Genomic DNA, 14155 nt, shown 5'->3' with positions numbered 1-14155 from the left:
CTAGCATAGATACCAGGGTGGCATTTAAAAATTAGGGCGGATCCAGATGCTTCTGATTAAAACGAGTGACTGGTGGTAAGTTATCTCTGCTAGCCTTGTCCCTGAAAACACTTTTAGAACAACATGCACGATGTTTTCTAATTTTCCCCAAATGAATAGGAAGTATGCCTTCACTTAAGCGATGCTCAGTTCAAAGCTTTGTGTTACCTTTAACGTTGGTAACTCAGCGCTTGTTTGACAGATTTTGCATCTGGTTTTGTACGACTTGCTAAGTTCTTGCAGGCTTTGGGGGCACTGTGCCAGAGGAGTTTTCCTGTTGATGGGTGAACAGCTACTCTCTCAGGCTTGAGGTTGAAGGAGGGTGGTTTGCTGCTGTTACATGTATGAAAAGGAGGTTTGTCTTGCAGGAAGTCTACCTTCAAGACAGAGCTGCAATTCAGCAGAAATGTATCCTCTCTCTGTCTCATTTCATGAAATGAATGCCCAGTGATGGCCTCAGACTAAAGCAACATTAAACCCCTGTTTGGGCTACCCATAGATTTTATTAAACTTTTTCTAAAATATTAGTGGTAGTCAATGCTGGTTTAAGTATTAAGGTAAAAATCCTATTTTTATAATGTCTTATATAATAGGAGCTTCAGAAGAGTGTTTTTATAACATTTTGGACTACAGCTAATGTCTAACCCATGTCTAGTTTGTCACATCTTCTGCAAAATCTATCAAAAGGTAATGATGGATTTTGTTAACTGGCTGTATGTATTTATACAGTTGGGCTGCTGAGAAGGGGCTTGCTCTTGAGCAATACTGTGCTACGAAACACTGGCATACTTTTAATGTATTTAGCAGTGATTTAGAAATGGCTAGCCTGAAATTCACCAATGTGCTTAGGAAGGGAAAAAGAAGGCTCACTCTGAGAGATGAGGGAGCTTTTTATCTTCTTGCTTTTAACAACAACCGTGAGGCTTGCAGTTTAAGGGAATTTGGAGAGCAAGCCTTAGTGCCTCTCAAATCACCTTTCATAGTATGATTTTTCTCCCAAGATGTCTGTTTTGCTCCCAGTTACGTAGCTGGTGTCTTACCTGGATTTTAAAAGAAGCAGAGTTTGGATTGCAGATTTGCAGGTGTTTGCTTGTGTTACGGGTTTTTTCCTCTTAAAATTTCATGTTAGCCATTCACAACTCAACTTCCCTCTTTAATGAGAAAACAAAAAAGAAAGGAATGTTGAATAAATGAAAGGTAGACTGGGTATACAGTGAAGGTAAGTTTTGTTTTGCACAAGAATTTCACTCTTCTAACTGAAGATGCAGGTCTTTCTGTTTCTCTACTAACTAGATAGATGCAGAAAAGCACCAGCTTTCTGCTCCATACAAATTCTTTCTCTTTCTGCTGGTGCTCTCTCTCTGCTTACAGTCTCAGGCTTCCATTTGACAGCTCAGTTGCTGCAAAGATGATTGGGATGTCAGCCACAGAAGGTTAAGAACATGAAGTGAAAAACTATCAGCAGGAGTGCATATAATCTCGGGTAATGAGAAATCCTATTCTAAGACACAGAGACATCTTGCCAAAAAGACCCATGCTAAGCAGCGGGGAGAGGTGTGGGTTTATCTCCAGGCAGGTATTGCAAAGAATGCAAGAACTGAATTGTATGAATTCTTGCTGTGCTGCAGTAGTTGACAAATTTAGTCTAAGCTAGCTTTTAATAATATAAAAATTGAAAATAGAAATGCCATGCAAAAAAATAAATAGCTGGATTCAGACACTATAAAATCTTTGCCAGACTAGTCCGCAGCAATGGTTAACCTTCCTGAGAGGAGGCAGCTATTGTTCCATCTCCCCTTCGCCCAGTGATGCTGGGCTTAGTGAAGGAGGGTTTGTGCTCCCAAAAGCTGGTCTGCTTTTTTTCAACTGTATCAGTTGGTCCAACGAAGATGCATCACCTCTCCCTGCAGAGCTTGTCTCGCTGAAGTTACTGTTTCTGCTTTCATCTGACTGACTTGGATCGTGCTCCTATCTTCCTCCAGTAGCTGAAAGGTCTAATGGACCTTGGGGGTAGAACGTACTCCATCGCCTCGTGTAACTGCAGTGCCCTGTCAGCCCTGCTGTAGGGGATCCAACCCAGCCGAAAGGGTCATAGTTACAATCTGCAGTACAACAAGAACTAAAGAAAGGGGAAATGTGATCCCTTTTCATTGTTTTAATTGTGAGGCAGTTACTAATCCTTTCAAACTTTAGTCTTTGTCATTTCCCTTTAGTAGGTGCATGAGAAAGCTCCCTTTCCTGTTTCAGTCTGCCCTTTCTGTATAAAGTATAATTATGCCATATTTTAGGGCATTCTGGACTCGAGGCAGAAATTGTATTCACTGCTCACATAAATATATTGAGCTCACCCTTGACCGCCTTCCAATCCAGAAAAAAAAATAATTGCTTAAAATACAGGAGGAGTCAGGTTAACGTGAATTAAGAGGTAATTTGCCAGCACAGGAGTTGCATGTGCCTTCCCAGCTGCGCTAATAGGCACAACATGCTGCCTTTATAATGGAAAGGCAGGAACAGACATGGACAGATTAAACAATATAATGAAAGTAAATTATGTCTTTAGAAGAAGGTAGTGGGGATGATCCAAAGGTTACTTGAGGATTAGCATTGGAAAGATATATTCTGATTTGTTAGTGGCTTCACTGGAATATGAACACAAGCCTTTTATCTGAAGGCACGTGGTTATATTTAAGGAGCTCCAAGAAGTCCAGCACCGCCATGTGGGTAACTAGCGGGCTAGCAGTGTGTCAGAAAAGAACAGGATTATTTTTAGAATCGTAGACAGCTGTGTCACATCCAGGAAGTGCAGGGAGGAGATATCTGGTTGAAGCACAGCATAAGAATGTAATTTTGAATGACTTCAGCACAGAAATCAGTTGTATTTTTTACTTCCTTACAAAGCAGAGTCTGAGAAGCAAACTTGTTTAAAGGAGCTGTGTTCTGATCAGGCGAAGCACATGGAGTAATCAGCGCTACCGGGACCACAGAACAGAGGTGGCTGTGATTTTTTTTTTTTTTAAAAAAAAAAAGAGGAAAGAAAAAAGTGAGACAGTGAATTAAGAGACAACCGAGAGGAGTATATAGCACATATACATATAGGCAGGTTTTTAAATATAAGGTCTAAGTTTAGATGCTTAACTCCACAATTAGGCATCTGAATAGCAGGCCCAGATTTGTCAGTGTGAACTTCTTCCCATTCAGTTGTACTTAACAGAGAATGGCATGTGCTCAGCATTTCCAGAAATGAAGCTGCATAGTTGACAAGTTTGACATTTTTTTTGGTCTCCTGTTTAACAGAGAAACAGTCCTTGTTCTGCTTCCTTACTCTGCCCATAATATTTTTAATCCTCCTTACTCTTTGGGGAAAAATAAACCATTTGCACACTTTTATTTTCTGTTGCATAACTAACTAGAGTGACTGAATAGGTTTTGTTTTCCAATACACTGGAGTTGCATATTAAAAACTTTGATTAAGATCTTGTAATTTATCTACATGTGTGCATATCGATTCCACTCAGGTTTCTGTCTCTGAGCTGAATGTTAAAAGCTGCTCCTATTATACAGCATCAACTGTTGTGAAATAAAGCGCTTCTCGCCAAGGAGTGGAAAGGTCTTTCTGGGATCCAAAGTGGTTTACTTGTTAAATGCATTTCTTGTGGTGGTTAGTCAAAAACTGGTTTCCTATTTGTCAATCCAGTTGAGAGGAGAAACCAATAGTGGTGGTCATACATCGTCCTTCAGGCAATTGTGATACATTTCTGAAAACACACAATTTCACTTCTCTGAGTGGTAAGATGATTCTTCTGATCAGGATTAACAATGTACCAATGTCTTTAAGCTAGTATCATTCCCAAGAGACCCACTTCTTCAGCTTTTCTTCAGGTGCAGTTTGCATAAGACTTTGGTCTACAGGTAGGAAAAAAGAGGGAGGGAGATGTAGTAGATTTGTTTCCCAAACACAGCCCAAGCAAAACTTTCCCATAAAGGCTATTTTGATTCATGGATAGCTTTGCCTTTATCGGGGTGGACATGTAAACCTTAATTCTATACCCCTAAACCTACAGTCTCAGTGAGGTCCAGCCAACAGCAGAGTGGACGGACACATGGGAGGCTGGCACTGAGCTGGGGTTGCTCAGCACTCACAGTAAGTTGTTTTTGTGGAACTAGATGCAAGATTACAGAACCAGCTGTACTCGGGTGTCATTCAAACCTTGTCTTGGATGCCAAAGAGAGAAATTAAAATACAGGTAGTTTGAAAACCAGAAACTTTGGGAAACTAGCAAATTTAGTGAAAGACATGCTTTTGGCACACATTATATGAGATGGCAGAGTCAGCAGAATGGCATGTTTCTTCTTAGAGGCACGTGTCCTGCTCCTTCCCAGGAACACAGCTTGGGCACTTGGTTCTGCCCCTTGGTCTGTATGAACTGGGAGATTCATCCGACTCTGCTAGGCAGAACAGCCATGACTGGTTCAGACAGCAAGGTGATGCCTTACTGCACGTTTCGGAGCTGGGACGAGGGAGAAGAGTGACACGACACGGCTGGAAACAGGACTGAGGGAAGCAGGGCAGGGTAGGAGGCACCTCTTTCAGTCACACAGAAACAAAATAGCGAGAAAGCCTGATTTTCACGTACAGCTACCAAGCTCTCAGCCAGAAGCCCTCAGAGTTCCTCAGGCACTCCACAACATATTTATGTGCCTATAAGTGGTCTTGAAGTCTTTGGGAGACTGGCTGGCTCTGAGCCTTAGTGGCTCATTGCCTGCCTCTGCAGCCTCCCGTGGACTGGCAACTCTCTGTTCTTGTCCCCTGTATAAAGGGAAGATCTGTGGAAGGTTTCTATGTCGGTCCTATTTTTCAGTGTGCTGTATTTAGCTGAACCAGTCTGTGCTACACCAGCTGTTTCTGCTTCCGTGAAGAGAGCTTTACTCATTTGAGAGCCTATAATAATTCACAGGGTGTCACACAAATCAGAAATCATTGGGATATTATTTTTAAACGCTGGTTAATTTTCTAATCAGTTACTTGTCCCTAAGCAAGCCATAGTTTAAATATCTTGTAGTTAAGAATTCTCAGCATTTTCATTGAGTATAAAAGTAAGATAAGCAGTCCCCTGATCTCTGGAGTTTCCTTTTAAAAATGGATGTAAATCAACGCATACAAAGATATCTAAAGAAATTATTTTAGGATGTGACATCCTTATTGACTAATGGGGTTTAACATTTTGGGGCTAGGAATGACTGAAATGAAACAAACTTCTAGAAAGACTTTTTTGCAAAGGTGGCTTGACAGGATTGGGTTGTAGCAGAAGAAGCAGCCAGAGACATTGGGCTCTAAAAATGCATTGTTTGCATTGAAAACTGGAAGCAAAACGTCGTGAAAATGGAGAGCTGATATGCATATATAAAGCATAGATAAAACCATAAAGTTTCCTTAGTTTTACTGCAGTCATCTTTTTGATCTTCCAGATAATAATTGTATGGCTGCATGGACCAAAAGGACTCTTAACTCTTATTCCGTGTGCACACACTGACAGCGATGTGAGACAGTACCGCTGCCCAGCTATTTGCGGCTTCTCCTCTTCCAGAGAGGATCGTCCTTTCCCGTTGTTGTCCCACAAATGGAGTTCATTTACCCGGTGTGCAAGCCAATAACACACAGAGTCGAGGTATTTTCAAATTAATTTCATTGATGCACATGAATGGGTGCCTGTCTCAACACAGCACACCCTTGTCTCAAAAATTCTCACATTTATACACTTAACTAATACATATTCATTGTTATTTTCCTTAATGATTGGTTCTTTCTTCTCCTCTCATGTAAATTAGCACGCAGGCTCTGACTTCTTCCTTCATTGTCTTCTTTTGAGTAGGTGGTATCGTTTGAGTAGGTGGTCAATGAGTCAGTGGTCCCAATCTCCCCCTGTAGGAATTACCTTTTACCTACTTCTTCCCTAATCCTCGCAGTTCCAAGCAGTTCTTCAAGGTTTATTGACCAGACCACATTACCTTTTCTGACGTAAACATAAAGCCCCATTGTCTAGTAGTTAGTTCCTAAACCCTAAATCATGTCTAGTTATTGTTTCCCTATTTTAAATATTAACTCATGGGGGCTGTAGACAGGACTTAGCAGCTCCCTGGTTATTTCAATCATATTATACATATTAATAGATAACACCATCTGTGTCAGCAAAGAGGAATGTGTGCCCATGTCGTGGTCTCCCTTGGATGCAATCATCTGAGTAACAGTTTAAATGTGCCAGACTGTGAACTGAACCCACTGAGATGTGGGTAGTGATCCCTCTGACTTACTGTGTTGCAAGGGCAGTAACTTTTGCTAAGAAAGTACCGTCAACAGCAGAGGGAGTGATGTTTTGAGCTTAAGCAACTTTATTTGCTAGAGCTGTAATAACAAGAGCAAATCATGCCTACTAGTAGGCAAAGAAATACCAAGATCATAATTTTGGAACTGTGTGGGGAAGAAGCTTTGAGAGTGGTGGAATGATTAGCCACAAGATGAAAGAGGGTCTCGCTTCTCAGTCTTTTATGAAAAAGTTGCCACAGTAAAATGTGTGTATTTGCTATCACAAAGGAAATTCCCTTAATATCTGCACAAGTGGAATGCAAAATACACAGCTGAGACATGCTCTCTCCAGATGTCAAGGTGTACATTTCCAAAGAAGCTTTCACAGAAGAGAACAGGTTCAGCTTGAAGTACAGGGCAAATGAGCTATAAAACAGAATGGCCTGCAAATTACCATCAGAAGTGTCTTCATCAGTACTATCAGCCCAACTCATCTTGCAAAGAAAGGGTTCAACTCCTTTGCAACACAGGAAAAAGCTGTCTGGGACTAGCTAAAGTAATTATCGGTGGTAATACGTACTCTTTACTTCTGCCTAAGTAACACCTGAGGGAAACTTCTGAGAATTTGGGCCCAGTTCTATCACAGGAGATACCGCAGGGGCTTATCAACCCAGATGACTGATACCACAGGTAATGGCAGAACATTCAAGGTGTGGTTAGATGATAAGGGAAAGACCACTGAATGGCTCCCTGCCTTCAGAAGGGGTTATTTCCCCATTTCCATCTCCAGTTCTCTGCTTCCAGCTGTGTGTTCCTGCTGCTTTCTTTCTGATGTCTCGTGTCCATGTGACTGCATGATAAAGCAAGCTGACATACTAGCAGTAAACAGAAGTAAATATCCTGCTGTTGAATCAGCTAAATCTGTGGTCAAATGAGCCAAAGCCAACTCAAAAGAAATACTTGGCTGGGAATGCACAGCTCCTGGCAGGGCCATTGTTTCAATAAGGCATTAGATGGGCTCAGGACATTCTTTCAGTGGGAGATTTGATGGGCTCAGCTGCATCACCTAACCACCTAAACATGTAAGGTGGCTGAGTCAATCCAACATTACACTGCTTCCAAAAAAGGTCTCACCACCAGAGCTTGCAACCAGCAGTGAAGAGGCAAGGAGGAGAATGGGACACCTCTTTCACAGTGGTGTGCTCTGAAATCAGCCAAGCTTTCTGTAAGCTTCACCTTCAGTAGTGCTGCTAGCTGAAGCAGATCCCACCTTTTCCCCTGCCTACCTGTCTGCTACCATTCCAGTGATGTCCTGGCCCAGCCCCTGCGTAGCTACTGAGGACTACCTCTGGGAACTGATCTGCAGAAAAAAATGCATTCTTTCTCAGGTGTGCCAGATCACTTTATCCACTTTATGCCATAGATGCACAAATATCTGTGCCAGTATAACAGAAGGGGCAGCAAGAGGATGGAAGAGGTGGATGGGAACAGATCTCTGTGAAGTAGCATGCCAACCAGAGAAATGCATGCTGAATCTTCACTATCTCACCATTAAACACAACCATTTTAGTGTGGCTGTGCAGCCGAGTAAGCCCCACAACTGATAGGTTTCTTTGAGCAGAGCAGGTATAGTAGATAATGTGGCTGATTAGGGATCAGGAGGAGCGTAAGGCAGGTCCAAGTCAATGATTCTCTGCAGCTTTACCTACATCCCATCCGGTAAGAAAGAGGAAATTAGATATTGTGGCATCTGCATTGAATGAGTTAAAGATCAGGATAGGCAATTATCTGCCAAAAGGGATGGTCTGTATTCTACCAGACTGTCTTCAGTAGATAGCAGGAAAAACAAGTGTTCTCATGAATCACCTTGAAACTCTGTATTTTAGCACAGAAAGCCAGAAGACCTGTGCTCTCAAATCTCATGGCAGTGCATTTCTGAATATGTTTATGTGAGGCTTGTTTTGCTTATGTGAAGGAACTGCAGCCTGTCTCCTGACAGCCAAGTCGTGATGCAGCAATATCTTACAGACCCACAGTGGTGGATTTGGGATTTTTCCCTTGTAAGTAATGCTACCGTGGTATAATTCTCTCAAGATGTTCTACCATGCTGTGTGCCCTGCAGCCTTGGCTGATATCTGAAAAACATGGTGTTAAGATAAATAAGGTGGGTCAGAAGTCAAAGCCCAGTGCCTGCGTATCTCTCCAGGTACACAAAGAATAGCAGAAGAAACTGCCAAGAAAAATGCACAGACCCAAAGCTACCACAGCTAAAAAGATTATTTTTAAACAACAGGGGTGGTCTAAACTAAGATGCTGAGATGGACCCAGTGAAACCAGCTGAATGAAGGAATGCCAAAAAGCCCATGCACTTGCTTTCTCTGGAGGCAAGAGATAAACAAGATATTAATACAATGGAACCAAACAAAGCACAGACCAGTATTTTGCGTGGCTTCTTCATCTGCAGTCAGAGTTTAGTTTATGCCCTGCTTTTCCAGTGGCATCGGTGGGTTTGTGCAAGTTTTCTCCCTGTATTTCTAAGAGCCTTTCTTTGCGTGCTGCAGATGGAAAAAAAAACTTTTCTCCACCAGATGGCACGATCAGCAACAAACCTTCACGGACAAGCCTCCTTACAGAGCCAGCGTGGTCTAAGGCTGAAGGCTTGTAAACAGAGGTAATTAATGTCTGTCAGACCAGCTAATGGAGCCAGGGGAGGTGGCAGAAAAACAAGCTTAATGGCACACACATCCTTCAAAAATTCATACACCATTTGGAGTAATACTTTCACTCTCTCTCTCCAAACCTTGCCTTCCTGATAAAGGCTGTGGATGTCATCCTGATCTGTATTGCCAACCAGTACTTAGAAAGAGGTTTCAATTTGTAGGGCAGTTGGGGTGGGGGATTCCCCATGCTTTTCCTGTTTCATATTTAGTTTAAAAAAAAAAAATTATTATGGTAATAAAAACAAGTCAGGGGCAAGAACTACCTGCCTTGTACAAGTTTCTCTAGTGCAGCTGGACCCATCAGAATCCTCCTCAGGCTAAAACATGCCACGTAGTAGAAACCAGTACCAGCTGGCTTTCAGGTGGAAGCTATGAACAACTAAAGCTCTAAAATAAGAAAGGCAGGGTATTAAATATATGGATACTAAAACACTTTATAAAAAGGAATAAACCCTCTTGCTATATGCTTCTTTATTGATCCAATTCTACAAACATTTTCACATGTAATTACCAAAAATTAGGACATGTAAGAGTACTTGCAGAATAGTTTGCTAGGTCTTTGTATGAAACTATTTTTTGGTTTTTTGCAAGGTCTTTGCATGAAACTATTTTTTGGTTTTTTTCATACATGTCTAGATAGTATATTTATTAAATATTCTGTGGTGTGTAAGTACTGGGAGAAAAATACCATAGGGGACAAAGTGGAGAAATTCAGAGGTGAATGTAAAAAAAGAAGCTCAAGACAGTGCTGGTCGTCCCAACCAGTGTCTGGCACCAAAACTCCAGAATGCCAAAATCCCACTTTCTTAGCATTTCTTACTGCAGCTGTGAGAGTGGAAAACATGTATGGGAGCTTTTCCCTTGATTCAGGGGGAAAACATGTATGAGAGCTTTCCCCTTGATCTCTGTGACTGTCATGTTCCAGGGCCTTGGCACCCAGCTTGGCACAAGCAGATGAATCATGAAGGCTGTTGCGGCAGAACTCCCTGCTGTATCTCCCTGGGTCACAGAACTCCTCCCAGGAACACCCAGCTATCTCCTTAGCCAGCTCTGTTCCCTAAAGTTGTCCAGGCCTTTGGAAGGGCCTGAGTGCCTGTGCTTAACCCCTTGCACCTCCTGTTACAGATCTTCCACAGAAGGCTTTTCTCTATAGTAGATTGCCTTTGAAGGACAAATAATTTTTGCAGAGATCTTTAGATCTCCAAGATCTTTAGGGACATTTGCCTGTTCTGTTACAGCACAGAAATATTTCCTGCTTTGGTCTCCCTTGACAGTAGTAGTCCACTAATTCTGGGAGATGAGGTTTAGTCCCTACTTCCCCAGCTCTTTCTTGTCAGACATCTGAATAGGAAAAAAGACCTGTAAGATGAACTGTGAGTCGCTGCAGAATGGGAAATTGATACAACTGATGCACAGATGGAGCCTAAATGCTGAAGCTAAATAGCTGCTTCCCATGTTTTAGGTAGCCTTTCTGAGAGCAAGGCACAAACCTTGAGGATCAATGGAAGGAACAGGTCAAACAGGACCATTAAGAACATCAGTGAATAAACAGCTTTTATCACATCCTTAACATTCATTAATATGATTATGTCATATTGATAAGGTACTTTGGCAGTCCTGCCAGGTTACTGCCAATGGATAGCAAGATGACTAGTTACGTTCTTTGTGGAGGTGCAAGTACAGAAGAGCTACACATGTGGGCTGGAGGAAATAAATCACACAACCAGCCATAAATAAAAATGAAGGGTGCAAGTTCTGAGATATTTCAGAAATCTAAACCCTCCGATTCCAACTACTGCTAGAAGAAGAAATCTGGGAAAAGATCACTCAAGATGAAAGTATAATGTGTGGCCCACTACAACTACCTCATAAGCAGGCTTTCTGTATATGTCATATGTAAATCTCCTTCCCTTTGGATCTTTTTTTAAATCAGAACACTAATATACCACTGGAAACATAATAAATAATTAAAAAAACAACTTTACTGCATATTCATTATGCTACGCAAACTTAAAAGATCACAAGACCATTGCTTCAAGGTGACTTCCCCTCTTGTATAGCCTGTTTTCTGTGTAAAGCTCAATATGCTTGAGATGCAAAGCACTGTCTCTCAGACTACTTTGCCAGCTAGGTAAAAGGAAAACTTTGTATAAGTTTGTAGCTGTCTGGGAGTCATTGGTGAATTTATTTTCTACTCCGCCAGCTTGTCATTCTTGTGCATATATGCACTAGCTCTTGATCTAGAAAACCTGCCTTTTTCTTCTGTTTCTTTCCCATAAGAGAGTCTTTCAGTCAGACCAAATACAGCCACCATTTTGAAGCAGAAGGGCAAGAGGATTGAATAACCACTGTCTGGACATAAAGTTATGCAGTTGTCCTGGTTTCGTCTGGGATAGAGTTAATTTTCTTTCTAGTAGCCAGTACAGTGTTATGTTTTGCGTTCAGTATGAGAAGAATGTTGATAACACACTGATGTTTTCAGTTGTTGCTCAGTGGTGTTTATAACAAGTCAAGGGTTTTTCAGCTTCTCATGCCCAGCCAGCAAGACGGCTGGAGGGGCACAAGGAGTTGGGAGGGGACACAGCCAGGACAGCTGACCCCAACTGGCCACAGGGGTATTCCATACCATGTGACGTCATTCCCAGTATATAAACTGGGGGGGGTTGGCCTGGGGGGGGATCCGCTGCTCGGGAACTAACTGGGCATCAGTCGGCGAGTGGTGAGCAATTGCATTGTGCATCACTTGTTTTGTATATTCCAATCCTTTTATTATTATTGTAATTTTATTATTGTTATTATTATCATTATTAGTTTCTTCCTTTCTGTTCTATTACATTGTTCTTATATCAACCCATGAGTTTTACCTTTTTCCTTCCAGTTCTCTCCCCCATCCCACTGGGGCGGGTGGCGAGTGAGTGAGCAGCTGCGTGGTGCTTTATTGCTGGCTGGGGTTAAACCACAACAGCAGTGATTTGGGTTTGCTTGTTTACAAAGAAAGCAATGCGGTGCATGCAAACTCACTATTAGGAGCCCATGGATTCACTCCTCTTCTTGGTTTGGCTCTCAAGTGGAGTTCGGGTTGATTTGCTGACTGTGATTCAGGATGCTCCAGGCCTTCTGTGAACATCGGAGTTTATGGGCTTCACCAGATCAACGAAATGTCAGTTTTGTATATTGGTCAGAAAAGTCCGTATCACTATAGTCACTGAAAGATGACAGAACTAGCACAGATACAGCCCCCCTCCTAGTAAAACTGCACCAATTCCCTCCCATACGTTGTGCTCATGTCACTATTCCCTCAGTCCACAGAGAGAACCTTTCTGTTTCAGTGGCATGAATGTGTTCCTTACTTAGATGCTGTTTTATGTCTGTGTTTAAACAAGTACTAATTCACAGGCAGGCAACTGGACACTGTAAAAAACTTTTCTTGCTTGGCAACAAGTAGTTGCATGTGAACTGCTAGGTGGTGAGGCAACATATGATCAGGACCCACCTGAATCAAGAGAGACATATAGATAAACGCAGATCGGGTAGCCAGGAAAGCAATGTGGCTCTTCAGAAGGATGTCTTAGCAAGGTACATCAGTTTATTTCAGGAGGTATATGGATCCATGCCTGATTTGGGGTAGATTTAATCTCAAGGAAACTCCTCTCCTCAGCAAATCCACTTTCAAAGCGGGCTTTGGAAGATACATCCAAGATTGGTAACATAGCCCTGTTTGTGATGGCAAGGAATTCTTGGAGGGAAACTACTCAAATTAACGTTCAAGGTTTCAAGTTGAGCCTACCCCAGACACTAGTAATGCTTCTAGCAAATGCTCCAAACGACTTATCTAGCTACTAGCATTGTTGTTTTAACTAAACATGCTGCAAGCTGTATGTTAAAAGCTGTACTGACAAAGCTACGCTCCCAAAAGTAGAGAGCCATTTGATATCAGCAGAAAGGTGACTTTGTAATTCAGCAGCAAAATCAATCGTATTAACAAAAGTAGAGTGCTGAGGCTTTTCGCAGGAATGGATATCTCATTCTGCATCAAGTAAAATCATACACCAGTCAGTAAGACTGCATCGACCAAACATTAAATTGTGGAGCAGACCACAAGAAGGTCTGCAAGGGAGGATGTTATAGAGACTTTGTGGTCCAAAATAAAGGTTATATTCCTTGTATAACAGGCAGCTAGAAAGCAAGGGCAGATGTTGACAAATGGGTTTAGCAAGGCTGGGACAATTCTAGGAGATACATGATCAGATGCACAGAAGGGATCTGAGTTAAGAAGCTGCTTGTGTAATAGAACACCTTGCTGGGTTTTGTTGTTAGTAACAAAGTTTAAGTAACAGCCAGACAGTTAAAACCATTTCTTTGTCTTCCTCATCTCTAACCCAAACTGCAGCCTGACTTTAACAGTACTTCAGGCCTGACCTCATCATCAGCTGTAGTTCTGTCCATACATGGCATCCTAAACAGACTGGATTTGGATTGCATGCTATGTTTGCTCTCAGCCTCTCCTAGATCTAGGTTGCCCCTGAATATATTTCAGAGTGTTTCCTCAAGAGCTTCTGAAAGACATCTCCGTCCTCCACATGAGTCCTGTTAGCCTGTACACACCCCCCACACCCTTCTGAGCCCCTCCCTGGAACAGAAATGTGTTTTGTGAATACATTTCAGAGTGTTTCCTCAAGAGCTTCTGAAAGACATCTCAGTCTTCCACATGAGTCCTGTTAGCCTGTACACAACCCACACACCCTTCTGAGCCCCTCCCTGTAACAGAAATATATTTTGTGCTAGACTGAATAGTACATTTGAATGACAAATGAACACTGGATTAATAGAATAGTTCTAAACTGAACAGGGGTCATCCTAGTTTGCTTAAACAAGGCAGATGACCATTGTTAAAATGAGGCTTTCTCTGATCTAATTACATGCAATCAAGTACTCCTACAAAAGGAGAGATCACTGGATTATTTCCTTTTCGCAGCTACAGATTAGTAAAGCAGGAAATGGTCACAATCTAGCAACATACTTCACCCCTGCTTAACAAGAGTAGAATTAAAACACCTTTCTTTGTTTCTTCACTCAGTGGTGTTCCTAACCAAAA

General features: G+C 41.9%; 1 protein-coding gene across 1 annotated transcript in view; it reads left to right on the top strand.

Moving 5' to 3' along the window:
* MDM2 (MDM2 proto-oncogene) overlaps positions 1–14155 on the top strand; it is a 43581-nt gene that overhangs the window by 6445 nt on the left and 22981 nt on the right. The window lies entirely within an intron of this gene.

Source organism: Buteo buteo, chromosome 26 (assembly GCF_964188355.1).
Source record: "Buteo buteo chromosome 26, bButBut1.hap1.1, whole genome shotgun sequence".
NCBI classification, from domain to species: Eukaryota; Metazoa; Chordata; class Aves; order Accipitriformes; family Accipitridae; genus Buteo; species Buteo buteo.
Note: the sequence above shows the minus strand (reverse complement) of the source record. Positions and strands in the feature narration are given on the sequence as shown.